General features: G+C 47.8%; 1 protein-coding gene across 1 annotated transcript in view; it reads right to left on the reverse strand.

Moving 5' to 3' along the window:
• Positions 1–13,020, reverse strand: part of DNAH10 (dynein axonemal heavy chain 10) — a 1,963,751-nt gene that overhangs the window by 1,424,863 nt on the left and 525,868 nt on the right. The window lies entirely within an intron of this gene.

Raw genomic sequence — 13,020 nt, forward strand, 5'->3', positions numbered from 1 at the left:
GCAAAAATTACACTCAGTAATGTTAAAAGTGCAAATGCTAACTGATTGTTGTAAACAATACAACGCAGGAGTCACTGGGTAATCCAATGGATGGAAAGTGCAAAATGTGCGTCATTGTGCAAAGTGCAAATTGTGTCATGCGGATAATTGATATATTAATCAATATATACACTATATACAATACACTTCATGTACAAAATCATGTATAACATCGAATTTTAAAGGAATGTATAAAAATATATAAATCCATAAATAACGTGTTATAAATATATAAATATATATGTTAAAACCATGACTGTACAAGCATATTGACAATAAATATATATGTAAACACAGCACTATTTACACGGGATGAGACCTCTAGTGAACATGAAAGATATTACTACATAAATGCATTTAAACCATTACACTGAGGTCGCAGCATCCCATTTCTATTGCACATACTGTTTGCTCATATGTCTGCGCAGAGCTGGATAGTATGGGAGCAGAGGAGATGTTAACCAATCACAAGGAAAGGAGACCATCGCAGCCTCTACCCCCCAAAAACCTCCAATTGGCTCTGATAATGCCAGGTTGGACCTTACCCTGCCATGGATGTATCTAAGTGAGTGGTGAGAGAAACGAAAAACTGTGCACGTATTTTTATGTGAAAGTTTTTAAGTTTTGTGTATATCTGTGAGTTTTTTTCAGGCTCTTTCTCTATATAACCTTTCTTGTTGGTTCTCTCAGTAAGATCAAAGTGTTAAGCTCTTAGTACATCCAAGTGCAGCCTAAGCCTAGGCTGCACTTCACACTTAAACCATCCAACCCTCTAGATTTATGCTAGTAAGACAATGTATCTTAGTAAGAAGACAGACAGGTACACTAAGATTGTATTGTGGAGGGCAACCGACTACAGGAAAGGGGAGGAACACAGGTATATACGGTGGTTCACTTGTGTCATAGACATGTGTAAAAATCTTCCGTGGAGTTCAACCCCCCTGGAGCTCGACTGTCCATTTCCAGTATATATCTGGTCTCCAATTTTCTTAAAGCTCCATCTCTGTCACCTCCTCTTTTGAGAGGACCCACACAGTCAATGGCATAGTAGCGCAACAGGGAACTGTCATTGTTGTGGTGTTCTTTAAAGTGGCGGGCCACCGGGTATGCTGGATCATTTGTATGGATGGCCCTTATGTGCTGGAGTATCCTCTTGTGCACTGCCAACATACCGCAGGGCACACGGACACTCCAGCACATACACCACATACTCGCTTTTACAGGTAAGTTGTTTTTTAATCTTGCGTACATTGGAGGTGAAGGGGATTGCATACTCTGTTTATTCAATCCGTGCTGACAGGCCTTGCAGGATGAACACTTCCTAAAGCCCTTACTCTTCCCTAACCAATTCTTACTAGTAGGGACTTCTGGGCTAGATTTGACTAGCATGATTTGCATGGAATATGCTCTCCTATATGTGATAGACGGGGTGTTTGAAATTCTGTCCCCTATCACTGGGTCACATTTCACCAAATTCCAATGTTTGGAGACTATTTTCCCCAGTGCCCCATGTTGCTTGTTGTAGGCCCAAATCAATCTGACTGTTTGATCATTAGTGGTGGTAGGCGTACTGTGGGCTTTAGGCTTTAGGCTTGGTCACGGGAAAGGGCATTAGCTTTAGTTATGGCCCTATCAACCACCGCGGCCTTGTAACCCCTAGCCAAGAATCTGGCCCTGCTAGCTTGCTGAGCGAGATTACATTGGGCTTCTGTACTGCTCAGACGTCTGATACGCAGCATTTCGCCATACGGAATGCTGCGTATAAGATGGGCAGGGTGATGGCTACTGGCGTGGAGAATTGTATTTCCAGCCGTTTCCTTACGGTACAACCTGGTTTCGAGTTTTGCTCCTCCTGGTGTAACTGTCATATCTAGGAAATGCACTTGATCCCTGCTAATGGTTGAAGTAAAGTTCAAGTTGAAATCATTACTATTGATTAAATCAACAAAGTGTTCAGATTTCTAGACGAGTGCCCTTCCAGACTAGGAACACGTCGTCTATATAACGATACCACCTAACAATAGATCGCCTGGCAATGTCAGAATGTGTGCCAAAGAGGACCTGTCTCTCCCAATAGCCCATGTGAAGGCAGGCATAACTGGGAGAGAAACAGGCCCGCATGGCCACACCCCATGTGATATATATATATATATATATATCACCATCCTGACATCATTTTCCAAAGCAGGCACCGACACCGTGAAACTCGATGACACAGAATTCTTTTATTTTCCAAGGTGCATATATATATATAAAGGAAAAGCCCAAAAACCAAAGCATTTCCTAGCAATAAACTGTATGATATATAAATGACATATGAAAAATAACAATGTCAAACAGTCAGAAGTTTTTTCGGTACAGGCAGGTGGACAACGGGCAGGCGGGTGGGTCAGTGAGGAATCCACAGGCAGATACTGTATCCACCAGAAAAAGCATTACCAAGGGTAAGTAACTTATTTTTCTGATGGATACATCTGCCTGTGGATTCTTCACTTTTTGAATTGAGTCTCCAAGCTGTTCCTTTCTCAGAGGAGAGGGTTCACCTGTCTACATCAAAACATCTTGCAGCACAGAGCGTGCAAAATGGTTGTCCGTCCTAACCTCAGAAGCCAAGCAATTATGCTTCGCAAAGGCGTGGAGGGAGGCCCAAGTTGCCGCCTTACAGATGTCTACAACAGGAACACCTCTAGCTAAAGATGAGTTAGCTATGGTGGAATGAGCTCTAATACCTTCAGGCGGCTCCTTCTTGGCCAAGGCGTAGCAGATCTTTCTACACAAGATGATCCAGCTGGAAAGTGTTTGTTTGTGGACAGCTTTGCCCTTCATCCTTCCAACATAGCCCACAAACAGCAAGTCTTTAGTCCCTGGTTCAGTTCAAGTAGACGCTGACAGCCCTCCTAGGTTCCAGGCAGTGAAGTCTTTCCTCCTCCTTGGAAGAGTGAGGGGGAGGATAAAAGGTAGGAAAGGTAATAGACTGCCCTAGATGGAAAGGAGTGACCACCTTATGCAGGAAAGCAGCCCTGGTCCTGAGAACCATCTTTTCTGTATGAATGGTTAAGAACGGAGGCTTAGAACTAAGAGCCTGAAGCTTAGTTACCCTCCTGGCTGAGGTAACAGTGATCAGAAAAACTGTCTTGAATTTAAGAAGTCTTAACAGACAACTATAAAGAGACTCAAAAGGAAAACCTGTCAGGAAAGTAGGTACTAAATTAAAATCCCACAGAGGAATAATGAAGGGAGTGGGAGGAAACCTATTGGTGCGGCTCTTAATGAACCTCATAACAATGGGGGACTTAAACGAAGACAGCTGGTCCGGCAAACAGAGTAAAGCCGACAAGGCTGACAGTTACCCTTTTCCGTAGCCATAGCACAACCTTGCTGAACCAGGAAAAGTGAAAAGCCAAGTACATCAGATAAATGGGCCTTCAAAGAATCATTGGACCTCTCTCCACACCTTTTTCACAAACTTGGACCACCTAGAGGAATAAATAGATTTGGTGGAGTGTCCCCTTGATGATAAAATAACATCCACCACATACAGTGGGAGAGAGAAAGAACTCAGGTTGCCTCTTTCAATCTCCAGGCATGAAAGTGCAGCCCTGGAGGTGGGGGTGTAGAACCTGCCCCTGGGAATGCAAGAGGAGGTCTGCCCTGAGAGGGAGACGGAGGGTGTGAAGAGAGGGGAAGAAGATCTGTGTACCATACCCTTCTTGGCCAATCCGGAGCGTTCAATATGACTTGGGCCCGGTCTTGGCGAATCATCCGCAGAACTCGAGGAATCAAAAGTATGGGAGGAAATGCGTAAAAGAGCTGTGAACTCCAATCCACTTCAAACGCGTCCCCCAACGTTTCCTACATCGGAAACTGAATACTGCAGAACCATGGGCAGTGCACGTTCTCGTGAGTGGCAAACAGGTCGAACCGAGGAAAACCCCCTCATCCGGAAGATGTGATGGACCACCTCCGTATGAAGCTGCCACTCGGCTGAGTATTGCAGACTGAGACTGTCTGCACACACATTTAGCACCCTGGCCAGATGATTTGCAAACACACAAATCTGATGGCCCTGAGCCCAGGACCAGAGTCGCAGAGCCTCTCTGCAGAGTCGATACGACCCGACCCCTCCCTTTTTGTTTATGTACCACATCACGGTAGTCTTGTCCGTCAGGACTTGAATCGACTGACCGTAAAGGGAAGAAAGAAAGGCCCTGAGAGCCAAACATTTGGCTGCAATTCCAGAAGGTTGATGTGAAGCAACCTTTCCTCTGGAGACCAAAGATCCTTGATCTCCAGATTCCCCAGATGATCACCCCACCCTAGAGTGGAGGCATCTGTGATTACTGTGGCCACCGGTGGAGAAGGTTGAAAAAGACTTCCTTGAGACAGGTTGCCCAGCACACTCAACCCAGAGAGCTCTACTGCAGTGTCCATGGAGATTCTGACCTTCTCCCCGAGATCTCCATTGTGCTGATACCACTGCCTGCGGGGGCACCACTGGAGTGCCCTCATGTGCCAGTGTGCATGGTTGACCAACAGTATGCATGAAGTGAACAGATCGAGCAAGCGTAGGACCTTCAGAACTGAACAACCGCTCCATTGTGAAACAAAGGAATCATCTCCTGAATTTTGAGAATCCTCTGCGGCGGCGGGAAAGCTCAACACACTGTAGTGTCCAGTACTGTCCCTATGAACAGGCTGTGCTGAGAGGGCAGGTGGTGAGATTTGGGTACATTTATCGAGAAACCCAAGTTGAATAACAGTTGCGTTTTTACTTGCAAGTAACAGAGCACCATCTCTGGCTACCTTGCTTTGAGCAGCCAGTCGTCCAGATAGGGGAAAACTGGAATCCCTGACCTTCTGAGATGTGCTGCCACCACCGCCATCACCTTTGTGAAGACCGAGGTGCAGTAGTGAGACCGAATGGAAGAACCGCAAACTGGTAGTGTTGAGAACCTACTGTAAACCGGAGAAACTTCCGATGCGCCTAGGGATGTGGAAATATGCATCCTGCAAGTCGATCAACAATATCCGGTCTTCCTGCTGCAGTGCCAAAAGAACCTGAGCTAGGGTCAACATCTTTAACTTTTCCAGTCTGAGGTAAAAATTCAAAACCCTGAGGTCCAGGATCGGTCTCAACCGGCCGTTCTTTTGGGGATCAGGAAATAACAGGAGTAGCATCCCTGACCCCTTTCCTGCTCCTGAACCACCTCTATCGCACCTTTCTGTGGCAAGGCAAGAACCTCCTGCTGCAAAAGCACCAGCCCTGGTGAGGAGTGTAAGGAGGTAGAAACAAGATTCAAAACCCAACGGTCCAAAGTAAACGATTTCCAATCTTATAGAAAATGGGACACCGGCCCCCTACAGGACCAGCATGCTCCACAATGGGGGATCTAGAGCTGCTTTCCTGTGGTACAGGTGGTGTGGACTGGAGAGGAGGAGGAGGAGGAAGCCTGAAGTCAAGTAGCTTCACACAGACAGCCCCTACCTTTTCCTCTGTACGACTTGTACAGAGCGTTCTGCTGTTGTTGCTGCTGTGGCTGTTGATGGCCTTGAAAGGTAGCTGCTTTCCCAGAGCCTTGATACCTTTTGTATCCATAGCCCATAGGCTGGGACTGCAGGCCCAGGGATCTTGCAGTATCCCTACTGTCCTTAAAGTGCTGCAGCGCAGAATCCGCCTTCGCTCTAAACAATCAGGATCCAGCAGAGCAGCTTACACATCCAGAGAGAAACCTGAAGACCTAAGTCAGGCATGCCTCCTTGTAGCCACAGAGGAGCCCATTACACTGGTGACCGAATCCGCCGTGTCCAGACTAGACTGAATGACCTGACGGGCTGCCGCTTGAGTGTCAGATAGCGCTTCCAAAAAGTGAACACGATCATCTTTAGGCAACTTAGGAGCTACTTGCTTGACAGAGTCCATTAGTGCATGAATGCACCTCCCTAGCAAACATGTGGCGTATGTTGACTTTAGAGCCATAATTGCTGCTGAGAACACCTTTTTGGCATACTGTTCAAGTTTTTTCGAGTCTCTATCCCCAGGGTAGTTGGAAAGACCCAGTAGACTGCTTGGAACAAGAAGCCTTAACTATCAAGCTTTCCGAAGAAGGGTGGGCAGAGAAGAAAGCTGGATCATCAGGAGCAGGCGTGTAGCTTCTTGCAGCTGACCTCGAAACTGCAGGGGCAGACAAGGGCTTCTGCCATACCTCCATAATCGGCTCTGTCAACGCCTCATTAAAAGGCAGCAGAGGTTCAACAGCAGAGGAGGGAGAATTTAACACTTTAGTCAATATATTTGACCTAATCTCAGCTGAGGGTAATTGAAGGTCCCACAGATCAGCAGCCTTCCTGATGACTGTGTGGTAAGGAGCAACATCCTGCGAAGGCAAGGCCTTCGGAGAAGAAAGCTCCCACTCTGGGAAAGTATCCAGGCCACTGGCTTCCTGCAGACCCTCAAAGTCGTCCACGGAGTCAAGGATCTCCCTTTCCTCATGTTCTTGCTGGTACTCCTCTTCCTCTAGCAGTCTCTGCGCTTCCCTCCCGCTTTGGGATTGGTGTTGGCAGCGCCAGCTGCTGCACTGGAGACAACGGAGCCAGAGTCGAAGAAGGACCATCTGAAGCGGGCAACGGCGCCGTTCGAATACGGGATGACATCGGGCCAACACCAATCAGCGCCAGAGATTGAGGTATCAGAGTCAAAAACCTCCGTGCCGGAAACTGCCATGACGGAGCAGTCAGCATGAAAGGCACTGAAGGCGCTTGGGTATACTGCTAGGGAATGCCCAAATTAAAGGCAAACAGACCCACGGGGCAAGACGGCACACCAGTAGAGTAAGATGCCTTGGCAAACAGGCAAAACATCGCACTAAGGAAATGCGACAGATCAGTTCCTGGTCCTGGAAAAGGAGGATAAGGATCCGAAGCTCCTTGGTCCTGATCCATTCGAGGCCTTATTGGGGGCTGAGGCTGCGGCGCCAGAGACACCGGAGCTGGTACTTGCAAAGCCGCAGGAACCGGAGAAGACTCTCTGGGAGACAGAGAATATCTGGGCACCAGCAAATCTCCAGATGCCAGAGAGTGGGCTGGAGTTGCCTGTGGAGAAGGAGTAGGCAACGGCGAGTCAGCATCCTTCTCATGACGTCGCTTCACGGGGCAGGCCAACCTAGATATCCTGCCCTTTGCAGATGGATGTCGAGACCCATGTCTTCCCTTTATCTTATAAAGGATGCAGTAGAGGAATTATTAACTCACAAAAGACAAACAGGGCATCGGACCTGGTACAATAAGGTCAGGGAGTTTGCATTTTGTGTTATTTAGCCCTGGGGAAGTGGTGTCATCGAGCCTCGGGGGTCCGCCCAGCTTCACAGAAACTGTTTGATTGCCCCAGCGAGGTGGCAGTACGAGGGGCTTATCCCTGATAAAGTGGGGCCCCCTGCGCCCCCTCCTTCTTTTAAAGAAAGGCACAGGAAGGTGGTGGTCCCTGGGGCTCCAAGGGCCCGATGTAGGTAAAACGCATTTTCCGATTTTAAAATACCGAATCGGTATTTTGAAATGGGAAAATGATATGTAGATAAAAAAAATCGGAAAAATACCGATTTTGTAGTAATCGGTATTGTGATTCGATACGTACCGAATCGGAATTTACCGATTCGGCTACAACCGATTCGGCAAATACCGACTCGGTAATCGCAATACACCCCCATGGCCAAAAGGCCCATAGGAACGCATTGTAAATACCGAATCGGTATTCACCGAATCGGTAAAATCCGAATCGGAAAAATCCGAATCGGTAAATACCGATTTGGTAAATGCCGATTCGGCAAGCAAGTCAAACTGAAACCAAAGACATCAGCCAATGAGGTGGAACCACCCTCCCCCACCCTAGCAGGGAGTGGCTACCCAGGCAGGTGCAACTCATTAGAACTTTCAGGAGAGGCAGCCTGAGCTGAGCATTCACAGTGAGCAGCAGTGGTAGCAGTATCCAGAGCACTGTGAAACATGGCTAGCAGCACTGAGAGCCGGAAGGCAGTGCACAAGAGGAAGGCAAAATTCAGCACCATGGAGCTGCAAGTGTTGGTGGAGGAGGTGGTGAGGGTACACAGGCAGCTGTTTGGGAGGCTGTCCCTCACTGTACCTGAGAGCACTAAGAGGAGGCTGTGGAGCGAAATAGGGGAGAAAGTAAACGCTGTTGGTGTCACCCCCAGGAGCCTGGACGACCTCAAGAAGAGGTTCTACGATATCGCAGCCTCACAAAGAGGAAACTGGCAGAGCTGCAGAAGCAGGCAGGACTTACTGGTGGAGTGAGGCCACCCCTCACTGACCTGGAGGAACTTGTGGCGACTACCATTGAGGGAGAGTGTGGTGGGAGTTGGGAACCTGGATAGCTCAGCCAGAGCTACAGCTAAAGGTAAGAAGCATGCGCATCTTGACACACCCTACCAGACACCTCCCCTTTAGACCCAATGCACAGCCAAACCCCAGCCCAGTACTGCTACCAACAGACATGAGAAATGCATCATGGTAAATGTAGTCAGCAGAAGTAGGCAAAAATGCCAGTGCAGAAGCATAATTAAAAGAACTGTAAAACTGAATCAAAGTATTTGAAATGATATGTGCAATGCTTTAATTGTAGTGACTGTAATACATCAGCACTCAGTTCACAAATGCTTCTTTATACCTAGGGGCACCATCAGGCGGAGGAGCAGGAGCTACTCAAGCACCAGCACCATCTGCCAGTGCGGTGGCAGGGCCAAGCACCAGTCTACCAGCACAGGAGGAGGAGGATGAGAACAGCAGTGCCCTGGGAAATGAGGAAGACACTGGACATTCCCTCACATTTCCACACTCCCCCCGACTATCTGTAACGCCCTCATTGCAGTTCTCCCCGGAGAACTCACCACCACAGAGCCACCCTGCACCTGCCACATCTCCTGCCAGGAGTATAATTGTTGCTCCATTAAACCCCATCGAGGGAGCAGCGGGTCAGGCCCCAGCTAGCAACCCAGTTACACCTGTGGCACCCCAGCCCACACAGCAGGGTAGCAGCAATCCCCGGAGGCGAAGAACATCCAGCAGTGCACTTCCAGCACGGGAGGGCAGCGTGTTTCAAGGGCTGGAGGGCAGTATGGTAAAGATCCAGAGGATGCAGGCTAAATCAATCTGGCCTGCCAGCGCCAGTTGCGGGTGCATAACCTGCAGATGGGAAAGATGGCACAGGGGTTCAAGACATTTGTTGAAAGCAACAAGAACATTGCAACAGGTCTTGGGCGAATGACCACTGCCATCACCCAGCTCTGTACAAAACTGGATGAACACGAGCTCTCTCGCCGCAGGGATGCCCGCGTGCAGAATAGGGCTATCAACCGCCTTGCTGCTGCTGCCGCCCAACTATGCCAACGTGGGGCAAACATGGAGGCCAGCCTGACCCAGAACACGGCAGAGGTCACTAGGGGCATGGCCCGCATTACCAACGCCATGGAGGCACTTATCATTTCGAACACTGTTGTTAATCCAGCCCTGGACCTGGGCGAGGCTGGGGACAGCAGCAGCCGCAGCGGCCCGGCCAGCGCAGTGTCTGAGCCGCGCCGGAGCAGCAGGCGCTCAGCTGAGGCTTCTAGACATGCATAAGGGGGTGAGGCACATCCTAGTGGGGCTGCTAAGCGCAGCAAGAAATAAGACTGCCAGGGCGGGTGAGGCAACCCGGACAATTGACATTTAACCACTTTTTGTTTACATTTTCTTTTGTTGCACATCAGTGCAGTAACATTGTTGCAACATTATTAAATATTTCTTTTCCTAACATCCATTGACCTGTCTGTGCATCTGTACTCACTCAGAAATAGTTTTCTGTAATCTCCTCACGTCTGTATCTGCCATCACTTCGCGTAGACACCCCAGCAGGTTGTGTTTGTGGCACAGCAACGTCGTCGTCATGGTCCTCGTAGTCTGACAACTCCACCTCAGTGCCCTTCTTAACCGCAAGGTTGTGCAACATTGCACAGACAGCTATGATCTTGCAGCAGGTGATGGGGGTATACTGCCTTGCACCTCCACTCTTGTGCAAGCATCTGAATCTGCTTTTCCAGATGCCAAAGGTCCGTTCAACTACATTCCTTGTGCTTTTGTGGGCCCGGTTATACCTCCTTTGGCTGGGTGTAGAGGGGTTGAGGTAGGGGGTGAGCATGAATGAGCGGAGGGCATATGCACTGTCGCCTAGAAGGAAAAGGGGTAACATTACTCACATGCATACATGTATTTCACTTAGCTACTTTGTGTTATGGGGGTCTGATGATGTGTCTCACCTAGGAGGTATCCTTCACCAAATTCGCCAGCCATCAGCCGTGCATAGATGCCGCTCTGTTGAAAAATGTAGGAGTCGTGGGTACTCCCTGGGAATTTTGCGACCAGGTCTGTGATGGTGCACTTCGCATTGCAGATCACCTGAACATTGATGGTGTGCGTAGACTTCCTATTGCGGTATATGTATTCTGTGTCAGCAGGGGGGCAAATCGGAATGTGCGTGCCATCTATACAGCCGATGATTTGGGGAAATTGTGTCATCTGGTAAAAGTCTGCTTTTGTTTGTACCAGTTCCGCGTGGGTTGCAGGGAAAGAGATGTATTGGTCCATCCTCTGTATCATGGCGTCAAGGAATTTGTCGAAAAACCTTGACAAGCTGCTCTGGGTCACCCCTCCTACCGCAGCTACTCCACTTTGATAGCTGCCAGACGCAAGCAGGTGTAGGCTGCATAGCACCTGCACGTGCGCTGGGATGGCGTGTGCCCTTGGGGTGGGGTGGTCCAACAGTGGTTTGAGGTCCCTGATGAGCTCCAGAATGGTGTCTGAGTCCAGCCTGTACCTCTGTAGGATCTCTGCCTCTGTGAGCATGAACAGGGTGATCCTCTGTCTGTAGACCTGTTCCTCTCTTTGCCATTCCCTCTCTCCTTCCTGCTGTAGCCGTAGCCGCCTTGCAATGACATAAAAAGCCGCCATCCTGCAAGTTGCAATGCATTTTGGGTATATTTTTATAGGTTGAAGTTGGTTACCACCTGATTGTAATCCATGGTAGATACCGATATTGAAATACCGATTTTGAGCCAAAATCGGTATTTCTATGCTTCCCTACATCTCAATCTCTGTCCGATTCGGTGATTTACAGATTCGGTAACTCTACCGAATCGGTAGTTTATCCGAATCGGAATTTTTCCGATTCGCTGTCTCTACCGATTTGATACATGGACCGAATCGGTATTTTTTCCGATTCGGTGTCACTACCCAATCGGTACATGTACCGATTCGGTATTTTTATCGAATCGGTATGTTACCGATTCGTTCTCTTACCGATTCGGGGTATTTCTGAATCGGATTATTTCCGATTCGGTAACCATTCCGATTCGGTATATATACCGATTTGGACGATTTTCATTGCCCTACATCTCGATGGCTGGAAACCGATCGGTAACGGCCTACCTACATCGGGCCCCAAGTTGCTCAGGAATGGGGGCCCCATGTGCCCCCTCCTTTTATTAAACTATGCCCTGGAGCTCTGCCCACCTGGGGCTTTTCCCAAAAATGCGTGGGAGTCCGCATTTGGTTTTTTGTTGTTTTTTGCCACGGATTCCCAGATCTTTTGCGTTTCTGTGACAACAACAAAAAAACTTTCAAAAAATGCTTTTTTGCTCTAGTGGTGGTCCCTCTGGGACTCCACAACCAGAGCTAAGGGGTCATGATATTTCTACCCGCCCCCTTTTCTTTTTTTATATTTTTCTGGGTCTCGGCTGAGGCTGAAATTTGCTTTTTATTTCATATCTCAAAAACTACGGAATTCCATCGGTTCGGGCTGAAGTCATGTCTAAATCTCTATGGAAATTACCAATGGAAAAACTATTTTTGACCCCCCCTCTTTTTTTTCTTGGCCCTTGCTTGACAGATCATTCGGAAACTTTCCAGGCACAAATAGAATTACCAGTAAACAATTTGGGGAAAGATTAGTGAGGATTTGTCAAATGGCACCAAGGATATAGGCAACTAAAAAAATGTGTTTCCTATGGAAACATGGTTCTAACTAAAACTAACTACTGTTGATGGATAGGGGTGTAGGATAGGAAGGGTGTTTTTTAGGGTTGGGTAAGAATATTGGGTGGTAAGGTTATTTTTAGAGTTTAGGGGTGGGTAGGGGTATTGGGTGGTAAGGGTGTTTTAGGTTGAATGGTGGGTAAGAGTATTGGATGGCAAGGGTAAATAAAAAAGGGGGATTGGGGAATATGAGAGAGAGAGAGAGAGAGAGAGAGAGAGAGAGAGAGAGAGAGAGAGAGAGAGAGAGAGAGAGAGAGAGAGAGAGAGAGAGGTGTGTATGTGTGTGTCTGAACACTTAAATAGACTTCCCTTGCATGGTAAAAAAAAAGGCATGGTAAAATAATGAGTGGTATTTGTTAGGGTTGTAGTGCCATACAGCCCCACACCTTATGGGTGAATGTGACAACCACACTTTTTCAGTCAGTATTGGAGGCACTGTGGGTCTCAGCATCTGATTGATTAAGGGTTATTTTTATTCTTGCCACAAATCATGTCCAGTTTAAGTCTGCTTTAATTATTCTGTGTGTTACTTCTTTCAATTTTTAGAATGTATGGCTAAATCCAACTGCTATGTGATTTGACCATCACTCGGCAGGTAACTACTCTGCCCATAAACTTGACGATAATTGGACATGTTGCCTATGTCAGATATTTTTCTAGTGATTTTTCAAGGGTTCCATAAAATAGGAGATTTCATAACACAGATAAGACTGGATAGTGTCTACCGGAAGTCATATCTCCTAGCACATACAGGTATCTCTAGTCATCACGGGTTCTGGGAACTCTTACATTTTGCTACAATTGTATTTATTAATCTGTGGAGGGTGAAAGAATTGCACAGCGTAGGAATGGAGAAACTCTCTGCTTCTATTGAAATGGAAACAGCATGCTTTCCAGAGGCTGGGCCCA

Source organism: Lissotriton vulgaris, chromosome 11, assembly GCF_964263255.1.
Source record: "Lissotriton vulgaris chromosome 11, aLisVul1.2, whole genome shotgun sequence".
NCBI lineage: Eukaryota > Metazoa > Chordata > Amphibia > Caudata > Salamandridae > Lissotriton > Lissotriton vulgaris.